General features: G+C 55.1%; 1 protein-coding gene, 1 non-coding gene and 1 pseudogene across 2 annotated transcripts in view; all 3 read right to left on the bottom strand.

Moving 5' to 3' along the window:
- The window catches only part of LOC122795240, a 3,406-nt pseudogene extending 3,356 nt beyond the window's left edge, over window positions 1-50 (bottom strand).
- The window catches only part of LOC122794930 (proton channel OTOP1-like), a 618,079-nt gene that overhangs the window by 183,459 nt on the left and 422,120 nt on the right, over window positions 1-12,500 (bottom strand). The gene's annotated exons all lie outside the window — the stretch shown is intronic.
- LOC122795083 lies at window positions 459-612 on the bottom strand. Its single transcript, XR_006363727.1, has one exon. It is a non-coding gene; the product is annotated as a 5.8S ribosomal RNA (ribosomal RNA).

Below are 12,500 nucleotides of genomic sequence, written 5' to 3' on the forward strand. Positions count from 1 at the left end.
CTTAGTAATATGCTTAAATTCAGTGGGTCACCACGTCTAATCTGAGGTCATGTTCCGAGCGTGTTCACGGGGGAGACAGCAGGGGCCTTGGGGGGTGGATGGACTACCTGTCCTCCCTGGGCCCCCATGCACCCACTCCCCACCACCGGACTTAAGGCAGCGGAGGAGGACAGCCGACACAGCCCAGGCACACAGGAACCAGGCAGGCGGATGTCACATTCCACCCCAGGAGGGCAGCCCAGTGGCGGTACCACCAATAGCCTACAGAGGAGTAGGCCAGACACACACCTGCTCCCTCCCATCCTCAGATGGGCTTCCCGGCTCGGAGAAGCAGGGGACTCTTCTCCTCTATCCTCATCTCTCCCTGGGGGGAAAGGGGGCTCACAGCTGGCTCCCTCAATTCCCTGGCCGCACCCTCAATGGGGGCCAGACACCCCTGGAGGTGATGGAAGGCATGACGACCCTCAGACAAGCGTAGCTCTGGGAAAAACCCGGGGCTACAAAGTGCATTAGAAGTGTCGATGATCAGTGTGTCCTGCAATTCACATTAGTTCTCGCAGCTAGCTGCATTCTTCATCGACGCACAAGCCGAGTGATCCACCGCTCAGAGTTGTACAGTTCTCATTCGCTGGGCCACCGCTGCCCATGCGACATCGCACCTCAAGATGAGCATGCAAGGTTTCACAGGTGGCAGCGTGGGCACCCAGATCAAGGTTACTGGCCTCACACCACAAGACAGTAGGGAGTCCTGCAGCGGCAGGCATGTGGCCACACTGCGAACCTTCTGGGTCTGTGAACCAACACCCCGCGTGGAGTGGGGCATCCTCTACAGGTACCCATGACCAACATCGAGGGGAGAGGACTCCAGTGTGCCACCCCCAGGGATGGCCCCACACAGACAGAGGGAAGACCACTGCCCCCCCCCTGCTGGGACAGCACCCTCTCCCCTCCCCTACCACATGGGGAGCCAGCCACCTATGGGGCGCGCAGTGGACTGCAACATTGGGCCAGGTGAACCCTCCACCACCATCCTCTCATAGCACCAGAGGAGCACCCACACCTCCCACCACACAGACGGACTCCCTCCCTCCTGCTGCCAGGAGGCAAGGGGGGAGAGACAACTCCCCTCCTCTCACTCCCTTCCCTCTCCATCCCCTCACTCTTTCCACTGAGGAGCCACGGACTCAGTCCCATTGGCCTCCACCAGGGAGCACAGAGAGAGAGGAGTCAGAGAGAGAGAGACATAGAGGGCCAGGGTGGCGGAGCGAGGAGAGGCCCTGGAACCCAGGGACAGCACCATCCCAGGGCCCTTGGTGTTAATGATCCTTCTGCAGGTTCACCTACGAAAACCTTGTTATGACTTTTACTTCCTCTAGATAGTCAAGTTTTATCATCTTTTCGGCACTCCAGCGGGGCCGATCCGAGGTCCTCACTAAACCATCCAATCGCAATTGGTAGTAGTGACGGGGAGTGTGTACATAGGGCAGGGACTTAATCAATGCGAGCTTATGACCTGCACTTACTGGGAATTCCTTGTTCATGGGGAATAATTGCAGTCTCCAGTCCCTATCACGAATGGGGTTCAGCGGATTACCTGGACCTGTCAGGCAAGGGTAGACACACGCTGATCCATTCAGTGTAGCATGCGTGCAGCCAGGACATCTAAGGGCATCACAGACCTGTTATTGCTCAATCTTATATGGCTGAAAGCCACTTGCCTCTCTAAGAAGTTGGAGACGACCGCACTGGGCCACATAACTAGTTAGCATAGCGGAGTCTCATTCGTTATCGGAATTAACCAGACAAATCACTCCACCAACTAAGAACGGCCATGCACCACCACCCACAGAATCAAGAAAGACCTATCAATCTATAATTCCTTTCCATGTCCGGGCCGGGTGAGGTTTTCCGTGTTGAGTCAAATTAAGCCGCAAGCTCCACTCCTGGTGGTGCCCTTCCATCAATTACTTTAAGTTTCAGCTTTGCAACAATACCCCTCCCCCAGAACCCAAAGACTTTGGTTTCCCGGAAGCTCCCTGGCGGGTCATGGGAATAATGCCACCTGTTCGCTAGTCAGCATCTTTTATGGTTGGAACTGCAACGATATCTGATCGTCTTCGAACCTCCGACTTTCATTCTTGATTAATGAAAACATTCTTGGCAAATGCTTTTGTTTTAATTCGTCTTGCGCTGGTCCAAGAATTTCACCTCTAGTGGCACAATACGAATGCCCCTGGCCATATCTCTTAATCATGGCCCCAGTTCTGAAAACCAACAAAATAGAACCGGAGTCCTATTCCATTATTCCTAGCTGAAGTATTCAGGCGACCAGCCTGCTTTGAACACTCTAATTTTTTCAAAGTAAATGCTTCGGACCCCCGGGACACTCAGTTAAGAGCATCAAGGGAGCACCAAGAGGCAGGAGCTGGGACAGGCAGTAGGTCACCTCGCGGCGGACTGCCAGCCTGATCCCAAAATCCAACTACGAGCTTTTTAACTGCAGCAACTTTAATATATGCTATTGGAGCTGGAATTACTGTGGCTGCTGGCTCCAGGCTTGCCCTCCAATAGATCCTCATTAAAGGATTTAAACTGTACTCATTCCACTTACAGGGCCTTGAAAGAGTCCTGTATTGTTATTTTTCATCACTACCTCCCCGAGTCGGGAGTGGGCAATTTGTGTGCCTGCTGACTTCCATGGAAGTGGTTACCGTTTCTCAGGCTCCCTCTCCGGAATCGAACCCTAATTCCCCATTACCTGTGGTCACCATGGTAGGCACAGATAGTACCATCAAAAGTTGATAGGGCAGACATTCGAATGTCGTGTCACCACCACGAGGGCACGCGATTGGCCCGAGTTTATCTAGAGTCACCAAAGCTGCCGGACCGAGACCTGGATTGGTTTTGTTCTGATAAATGAATGCATCCCCGGAGGTCAGCGCTCGTTAGCATGTTTTTGCTCTAGAATTAACACAGTTATCCAAGTAATGGTGGAGCGATCAAAGGAACGATAACTGATTTAATGAGCCATTTGTAGTTTCCCTATAGTGTACGTGTGCACTGAGACTTGTATAGCTTAATCTTTGAGATAAGCATATGCTACTGGCAGGATCAACCAGATAGGAGCACCTCGGCGGGTGGGCAGAGAGGAGGGGCCAGAGCCCACACCTCTGCCAAGAGGAGGGGTCCCTCTCCCAGTGGATGGGGCCACAGGCCGGCGCAGTATGCATCAGTGCTCATAGCCAGAGAAAAGTGGAAGAGAGCCCCCCCCCCATGCTTCAGCCACGCACAGATGCCAGGGGACGGTGGCCATTTCACAGGACTCCTTTGCCTCATCCTGGGATTATCGGTCTCACCTAGACTTCCGCCCTGAGGTCATGGAGCTCACCACACCCTCGCCCGCACCTCACTCCCGGGGTGGAGAAGCTCAACCCACAAGCCGTGACCCACAGAGCCATGCCACGGGGACCATCCACCAGTGGGAGTTGGTCAACCTGATCGATCGATGGACAGTGGGTAAGGGCACCTCAATCCCACACAGAAACCTGGCAGGACATCACCCAGGGTTGGAACATGGACTCTGACAGGACACCCCATCTTCTCTCTCCCTGAGCTGGGTCCCAGTGTGGAGCACTCACACTCAAGCATTTTGACGGGATGCCCCGTCATCCTTCAGCTCCCAAAAACTGGCAAATTATGCCAGATCACACGTGCCCACCAGCCCTTCCAGGGGATGTACCTGCAGGGTGTGGTCAGCCCCATGGATCTCCCCTCAACTGCTGAGGGGCAGATCCACTCTCATACGGACTATAGGCTGGGAGAAAGAGGCCTGTGAGGGCACCTTGACCCCATGCAGACACCTGACAGGACATTCTCCCCGGGGCTAGGACCTGGCCTCACACTCTGACAAGATGGCCCATCGTCTCTTAACTCCTGGAGGCTGCCAAATCATGCAGGATCATGCGTGCCCTCCAGGCGATCAGGGGAACAAACCTGCAGAGTGCGACCAGCCTTGCGGAACTCCCCTCGGCCGCTGAGGGACAGATCCGCTCTCATATGGACTTCCAGCCGGGAGGAAAAGGCCCGTGAGGGCACCTCGACCCCACACAGACACCTGGCAGAACATTATCCCCTGGGGCTGAGACCCAGACTCACACTCTGAAACACCCCATCATCCCTTAACTCCTGGAGGCTGCCAAATTATGCCGGATCACATGTGCCTGCCAGGTGATCAGGGGAGCAAACCTCCAGGTTGTGACCTCCCCCATGGAACTCCCCTCAGCTGTGGAGGGGCAGGTATGCTCTCATACAGACTTCCAAGTCCACCTCCTTTCCGATCCAGTGCTACTCTGTGGACTTTGTGATTTTTCGAGAATGCCTTTGAGAACGGGGCAGGATTGGATGCCTCTGCCTGGCCAGGAGGTCTCCAAGTCTGCAGGCCTCCACACGAAGCTTCCTTAAGGACTTCCGTAAGGGCCTACCATGGCAACCCTCCCCTTTGACCCTGCAGAGAGACCTCTTTACCTGGCTGCAGCCCAAGGCTCGCATAGGGGACCCCGCCACCTCCATGTCCCCTGCAGGCTGTTAAGCCGTGCCATGTCACTATGCCCTTGGAGCCTCTCATGGGGACCTCTCTCCAATCCAGGCAGCCCTTGCACAGCTCCTGTCAGCCACCGAGGGGCAGGCATGCTCTCATTGGGACTTCCACATCCCCCTCCTTTCCGGTCCAGAGCACCACGGTCCACGTCTTCCCCAGATCTGCTGGAGGCTGCCTGTTCAGGTCATGTCCCCATGCCCTCAGAGCCCCCCAAGGGGACCTCCCTTCCAGTCCCAGCTGGCCCCGTGGATCTCCCCTCGGCTGCCGAGGGGCAGGCACACCCTCATCGGGACTTCCGAGCCCACGCTCCTTTCCGTTCCAGAGCTCCACTGTCCCCGTCTTCCCCAGATCTCCTGGAGGCTGCCTGGCTGGGTCGTGTCCCCATGCCCTTAGAGCCTCTCAGAAGGACCTCCCTCCGATCCAGGCCGGCCTCCCAGAACTCCCTTTGGCTGCCAAGAGGCAGGCATGCTCTCATCAGGACTTCCTTTCAGGTCCAGAGCCATTCTGGGGACTTGGTGACATTTTGGGGTTGCTGTCAGGTAGTGGGTGAGGTCATATACCTTCCCCCTGCCTGGCAGGAGCAATCCTGACCCTGCAGCCTTCCGCCAGATGCTTCCTTGGGGTCTTCTATCCCACTGGGTGGGCACAATCCGGACCCTCCCACACAGGAGGGTGTGCTCCCTATCCAGCCACTTTCCGCCTCTACCCCCCTTCTGGACTTCCATCTTGGAGAAGGCTGTGGTCCGGAACCCCTCACCCAGGTGGAAAATCTCTTAGACTGGCCATTTTCTATCTCTCTCTCCCTTAAGAACTTCCATCGGGAGGGACCCCCTCATGGCTTCCAACTCTACACAGGCAGGAGAGCTCTTTTCCTGGGTAGCATAATTCTTGGAGGCTGCCAAATTATTGTGTGTCAAACCTGCCCTCAGAGACTCTCAGGGGAGCTTCCTCCAATCTTTGCAGCCTCGTGGAACTCTGTTGGGCCACGAGACCTCAGCCAGACTCTCATCCAGACTTCCATGATGCCGGTTCTCCTCTTTGCCCTTCACCTAGGGCTATTAAACTTGTACAGGATATGGCCCCGGGTCTCGGCATCTGGGCCCATTTCATCTCGCACCTCTTTCTTGTTCCTTGGCTGCATCAGGTGCCGAAAAATGTGCTTCACTTCGAGCCTTCTGGCATGTGCCCCCTTGCCTCCTGAGTGGTGCTGTTCGAAGGACAGCATCCGTGCAGTGCTGGGTGAAGGACTGGAGGCTGACCTGGTGACTGTGGATGGTCCCATGCATAAAACACCATGGCGGCCATATCTCAGCACCCCTCAGGGCTTGGAGGATGCGATCACAAACCTGGCTTCCGGGGGAGGCCCTAGGCACACGCACACCCACACTGTCAGCAGACTACTCCTGCTGGAGCTGGGTGTGAGATGCCACGGCGGCAATATCTTGGCACCCCTGGGGTATGGGAAGATTGGATCACAGACCTGGCTTCTGGGGGCAGTCCTCGGCATACACGCAGTGTTGGCCGACTACCCCCGCTGGAGCCGGGTGCAAGATGCCAAGGTGGCCAGAACTTTGCACCCCTCGGAGCTGAGAGGATGCGATCACAGACCTGGCTTCTGGGGGCAGCCCTTGGCACACCCTCACTGTCAGCAGACTACTTCTGCTGGAGCCAGGGGCGAGATGCCACAGAGGCCATATCTCAGCACCCCTGGGGCATGGGAGGATGGGATCACAGACCTGTTTTCCTGGATGGCACTGGGCACACTCGCACTGTCGGCAGACTACTCCTGCCAGAGCCGGGTGCGAGATGCCATGGCTGCCATATCTCAGCACCCCTGGGACCTAGGAGGACGTGATCACAGACCAGGCTTCCGGGGGCAGCCCTCGACACACATGTGCTGTTGGCTGATTACTCCCGCCAGGCGTGAGATGCCACTGCAGCCATATCTTGGCACCCTCAGGGCTGCGAGGACATGATTGCAGACCTCGCTTCTGGGGCTAGCCCTTAGCACAGCCCTGCTGTTGGCCAACTACCCCTGCCAGGGCCGGGTGCGAGATGCCATGTCGGCCATATCTCAGCACTGCTGAGGCCTGGGAGGATACGATTGCAGACCTTGCTTCTGGAGTTGACCCTCGGCACACCCACTCTGTCGGCTAACTACACCCCCTGGAGCCAAGCGCGAGTTGCCACGGTGGCCATATCTTGGCACACTTAGGGCTGGGAGGATATGATCACATATCTGGCTTTCGGGGGTGGCCCTCAGCACACCTGCACTGTCGGCCGACTACCTCTGCCGGAGCCAGGCGTGAGACACCATGGCAGCCATATCTCGGCACCCCTGGGGCCTGGGAGGATGCGATCACAGACCTGGCTTCCACGGGCAGCCCTCAGCACACATTTGCTGTCGACCGACTACCCCACCAGAGCCGGGTGTGAGACACCACGGTGGCAATATCTCGGCACCCCTGTGGCTTGGGAGGACATGATCGCAGACCTGGCTTCTGGGGATAGTCCTTGGCAGGCCCGTGCTGTTGGCCGACTCCGCTCACCAAACTCGGGCGAGAGATGCCATGGTGGCCATATCTCCACACGCCTGGGGCCTGGAAGAATGCAAAAGCAGACCTGGCTTCCTGGGGAGGCCCTTGGCACACTAGCGCTGTCAGGCAACTCTCCTGGCCACAGCCTCAAACTCACCTCGGAGGCCCCACTGCTTCCATGTCCCATGCAGGCTGCCAAACCATGCCGTTTCCCCTTGCCATCAGAGCCTCTCAGGGGGACCTCCTTCTGATCCAGGCCACCCTCGTGGAGCACCCCATGGCCGCCGAGGGGCAGGCATGCCCTCATCGGGACTTCCACCTTCCCCTACTTTCAGGTACAGTGCACCACAGTCCCCGTCTCCCACATATCCCCTGAAGGATGCCAAACCATGCCGTGTCCCCCTTGCTCTCAGAGCCTCTCACCTCTCAGGGGGACCTACCTCCAATCCAGGCCACCCTTGAGGAACTCCCCCTAGCCACCGAGGGACAGGCACACACTCATTAGGACTTTTACATCCCCTTCCTTTCAGGTCCAGAGTACAATAGTCCTCGTCTCCTGCATATCTCCTGGAGGCTGCTTGGCCGGGCCATGTCCTCATGCCCTCGGAGCCTCTCAGAGAGACCTACCTCCAATCCAGGCCAGCCCCACAGAACTCTCCTCATCCACCGAGGGGCAGGCATGGCATGGCCTCATCAGGACTTCTGAGCCCACACTCCTTTCTGGTCCAGAGCACAATGGTCCCCATCTTCCCCAGATCTCCTGGAGGCTGCCAAACCATGTCATGTCCCTATGCCCTCTGAGCCTCTCAGGGGGGACCTCATTCTGATCCAGGCAACTCTTGCGGAGCATCCGTTGGTTGCATAGGGGAATGCACGCTGTCATCGGGACTTCCATGTCCCTGTCCTTTCAGGTCCAGATCACCACAGTCCCTGTCTCCCGCATATCTCCTGGAGACTGCCTGGCCAGGCTGTGACGCTGTGCCCTCTGATCCTCTCAGGGGACCTCCCTCTGATCCCAGCCGCCCTCGTGGAACTCAACTCGGCCGCAGAGGGGCAGGCACGCCCTCATTGGGACTTCCACAACCCCCTTCTTTCTGGTTTAGAGACATTCAGAGGACTTTGTGGCATTTCAGGAATGCCGTCGGGTACCGAGCGATGTCGGACACCTTCCCCCTGCCTGGCAGGAGCAGTCCTAGCCATGCAGCCTTCCACCAGATTGTCGCTTGGGGACTTCGGTTCCACTGGCTGGTACGATCCGGACGCTCCCACACAGGAGGGAGCGCTCCCAGCTTGGCCCCTTTCCACTTCCATCCTTCTTCTGGACATCCATCATGGAGGTGGCTGCAGTCTGGACCCCCTCACCCAGGTGGCAGCTCTCCTAGTCTAGCAATTTTCTGCCTCTCTCTCTCCCCCTTAAGGACTTCCATCGGGAGGGACCCCTTCATTGCTTCCACTTCTACCCAGGCTGGAGAGCTCTTTTCCCGGGTTACATATCATATTTCTTTATAAATAAGATGTAACTAGAAAATAAGGCCTAGCATGGTTTTCCAGGGTGATCATGATATAAACCCTGCCCCAAAAATAAGCCCCAGTTAAGCTTGTCAACAACACATGGCAGACGTGTTGAATTATATAATATTACTGACACCCATTGACTGAGGTTATCATACTTTGCTCACCATTTTCGGACCATTCAGACACCCAACTTCTTCTCTTTACAGAAAGTCATAAGATTGTTTGCCTGGGAGTCCTCCACAATTCTTACTGTAATCCTAACCATCACTCACACTTGACAGTTGAGATCCTTGGCCCATAAACACTGGTAGGCGTATTTTGATCGATGAACGTTCAAACAACATGCGTAAAGCACGTGCATGGTTGTAGTTGTGCCTTCTCTTTGTAAACAGCGTCATTTTGTGTTGCCACTCCGGTCTCGTAAGTCTTCAATTTAACCCCCCCCAGACCAGATCAGTGCAAAACAAAAGAGCTATTCCATCACGTACAAGAAAGGAATTGTGGCGGACTCCCAGGGTAAGAATCTGATGGCTTTCTGCAAAGAGAAGAAGTTAGATCTCTGAATAGTCTGAAAATGGCATGCAGTGTATGATAACCTCAGTCAACAGGCCAACAAAGGAAATGCTAAGAAGTGCAAGTGTGGACCAGGTTGGCAACCATTATTTCCTGAGCTGGAAGACATCATCTGTGAGTGGATTGCTAACAGGAGAGCAAAGGCTTTGGTAGTGCACAGGGCTGATATCCAAGCTTTTACCCTTGCAATGGCACCACAGTTAGAAATATCCCCAGAAGAAATCAAAGCATCACAACATTGGCTGGACGGCTTCTGTCACCGATATGAACTGTTTCTAAGAAGATCAACAACACTGTTCAAACTGGAAGATACTAAAGTTATTAAACGTGCACCTGCATTCAAGTCCTTTGTTGATGGCATTGAATTTTCTAAATACCAACTCTCCTACATGATTGCTATGGCTGAAACTGCAGTCTTTATGGGCCAAGGATCTCAAACAACAATTGATCAGAGGGGTGCTTGTCAATCTACATTCCCTCCACTAGTTACGAAAGTGCACATGTTACCTGTATTTTGGCAGTTCATCTAGATGGAAATAAAATCCAACCTCTAATCATTAGTAAGGGCAAGAAAAATAAGGCTGAACGTGTTTCAGGCATTTACATTCTTGAAACTGAAAAAGCCTGGTGCACACAAGCAGCTATAAGGAAGTGGGTCGATGTAATGCTGTCACTTGTTTTGCAAGGTGGCAAAAGAGGTCTGCTAGTCGGGGATTCAGTCAGCACTCACCGCGCTAAAGAAATGAAGAAATTCCTTGCACAGAGAATAATAGATAGATCAAATAATGATTCCCGCAGGAATGACGGCCTATCTCCAGACTCTTGATATTGCAATAAACAAGCCATTCAAGGACCATTTGCACATGGAACTCAATGACTACGCTGAAAATAGAATGGAGAGAAATCAGCATGTAAACTTTGTGAAGCCTAGCCTGCAAGTGCTCATGACTTGGGTGAAAAAGTCATGGGATAAAATCACTGACAGATGTGTTGCCAATGCACTACGAGAAGGCTACTTGGACAAGCAGTGCTCATTTAAGGAGAGCTCTATTGCTAGACATGACAGATTGGGGCCAATGGTTCTACAGGAAATGGAGTCACAAGAAATTCAGGTTGAAATCTGAGGGTTGGACACTTTATGACAATGTTCCAGAAGAAGATGACATGACTGTATTTGAATAACTATGAAAGCCAAGGTGCAGATATTCTGACGTTGATATGTTTGGTGAACTGTTTATGTAGAATTCTCATACAACTGTTTTAAAGTGTTAGAACTGTTGTCCAATAACAGAAAAGTATGAAATAAATGTCAATTTGTGTACATGAATAAATGTCAATTTTTGTACATGAATAAACGTTGATTTGTGTTCATTAATAAATGTTGCTTTTTGTACATGAATAAATGAATAAAGGTAGATTGTTGGACAGTGTGGATAAATAAGGCATCCCCTGATAATAAGCCCTAATGCGTATTGTGGTGGGAGAAAGAGTATAAGGCCCGGTCTTATTTTCTGGGAAATACGGTATGAGAAGCGTGACGTGACCCGTGGCTGGGACCCGGACACTGATAAGAGACCCACTTGACCTTTAACTCCTGGAGGCTACCAAACCAGGACATGTTCCCGTGCCCTTGGAGCCTCTCAGGGGGACCTCCCTTCGATCCAGGCCGCCCTCGTGGAACTCACCCCAGCCGCCAAGGGGCAGGCACACTCTCATTGGGACTTCCGCGACCCCTTCCTTTAAGGCCCAGGGCACCACAGTCCTGTCTCCCTCATATCTCCTGCAGGCTGCCAAATCATGCCATGTCCATGTGCCCTCAGAGCTTCTCAGTGGGACCTCCCTCTGATCCAGGCCGCCTCGTGGAATGCACCCCGGCTGCATAGGTGCAAGCATGCTCTCATTGGGACTTTCGAGACCTCCCCTCCTTTCCGGTCCAGGGCACCACAGTCCACATCTCCTGCATATCCCCTGCAGGCTGCCAAATCGTGCTGTGTCCCCGTGCCCTCGGATCCTCTCAGAGGGACCTCCCTTTGATGCAGGCCACCCTCGCAGAACTTAGCCGAGCAGCAGGCATTCTCTCATCAGGCCTTCTGAGACCCCCTCTCTTTTCTGATCCAGGGCACCACAGTCCACATCTCCTGCATATCCCCTGCAGGCTGCCAAATCATGCCATGCCCCCATGCTCTTGGAGCCTCTCAGGGGGACCTCCCTCCGATCCAGGCCACCCTTGCGCAACTCACCCCGGCCGCCGAGGGGCAGGCCCACCCTCATCGGGACTTCAGAGCCCATGCTCCAATCTGGTCCAGAGCACCATGGTTCCCATCGCCTACAGATCTCCTGAAGGCTGCCTGGCCGGGCCATGTCCCAGTGCCCTCGGAGCGTCTTAGGGGGACCTCCCTCCGATCCACGCTGCCCTCGTAGGACTCACCCCGGCCACCGAGGGGCAGGCACAGTCTCATTGGGACTTCCGAGACCCCCTCCTTTCCTGTCCAGGGCACCACAGTCCACATCTCCTGCATATACCCTCCAGGCTGCCAAATCATGCCATGTCCACATGCCCTTGGAGCCTCTCAGGGGGGTCTCCGTCTGATCCAGGCAACCTCACGGAACTTACCCTGGCTGCCGAGGGTCAGGCATGCTCTCATCAAGACTTCTGAGACCCCCCCCCCTCCTTTCTGGTCCAAGGCACCACATTCCATGTCTCTGGTATATCCCCTGCAGGCTGCCAAATCGTGCTGTGTCCCCATGCTCTTGAAGCTTCTCAGGGGGACCTCCCTCCAATCGAGGCTGCCCTCATGGAACTCAACCCAGCCGCCGAGGGGCAGGACCACCCTCATAGAGACTTCTGAGCCCATGCTCCTTTCCGGTCTAGAGCACCATGGTCCCAGACTTCCCCAGATCTCCTGGAGCCTGCCTGGCCGGGCCATGTCCCTGTGCCCTTGGAGCCTCTCAGGGGGACCTCCCTCTGATCCTGGCTGCCCTCGTGGAACTCCAGTAGGCCGCCAAGGGGCAGGCCCGCCCTCATAGGGACTTCTGAGCCCATGCTCCTTTCCGGTCCAGAGCACCATGGTCCCCGTCTCTCCCAGATCTCCTTGAGGCTGCCTGGCTGAGCTGTGTCCCCATGCCCTCGGAGCCTCTCATGGGGACCTCCCTCTGATCCAGGCCGCCCTCGTGGAACATCGCCCCGGCCACCAAGGGGTAGGCACGCTCTCATCTGGACTTCCGAGCCCCCCTCATTTCCTGTCCAGGGCACCAATGTCCCCATCTCCTGCATACCC

Source organism: Protopterus annectens, chromosome 2.part1, assembly GCF_019279795.1.
Source record: "Protopterus annectens isolate FY-2018-M chromosome 2.part1, PAN1.0, whole genome shotgun sequence".
NCBI lineage: Eukaryota > Metazoa > Chordata > Ceratodontiformes > Protopteridae > Protopterus > Protopterus annectens.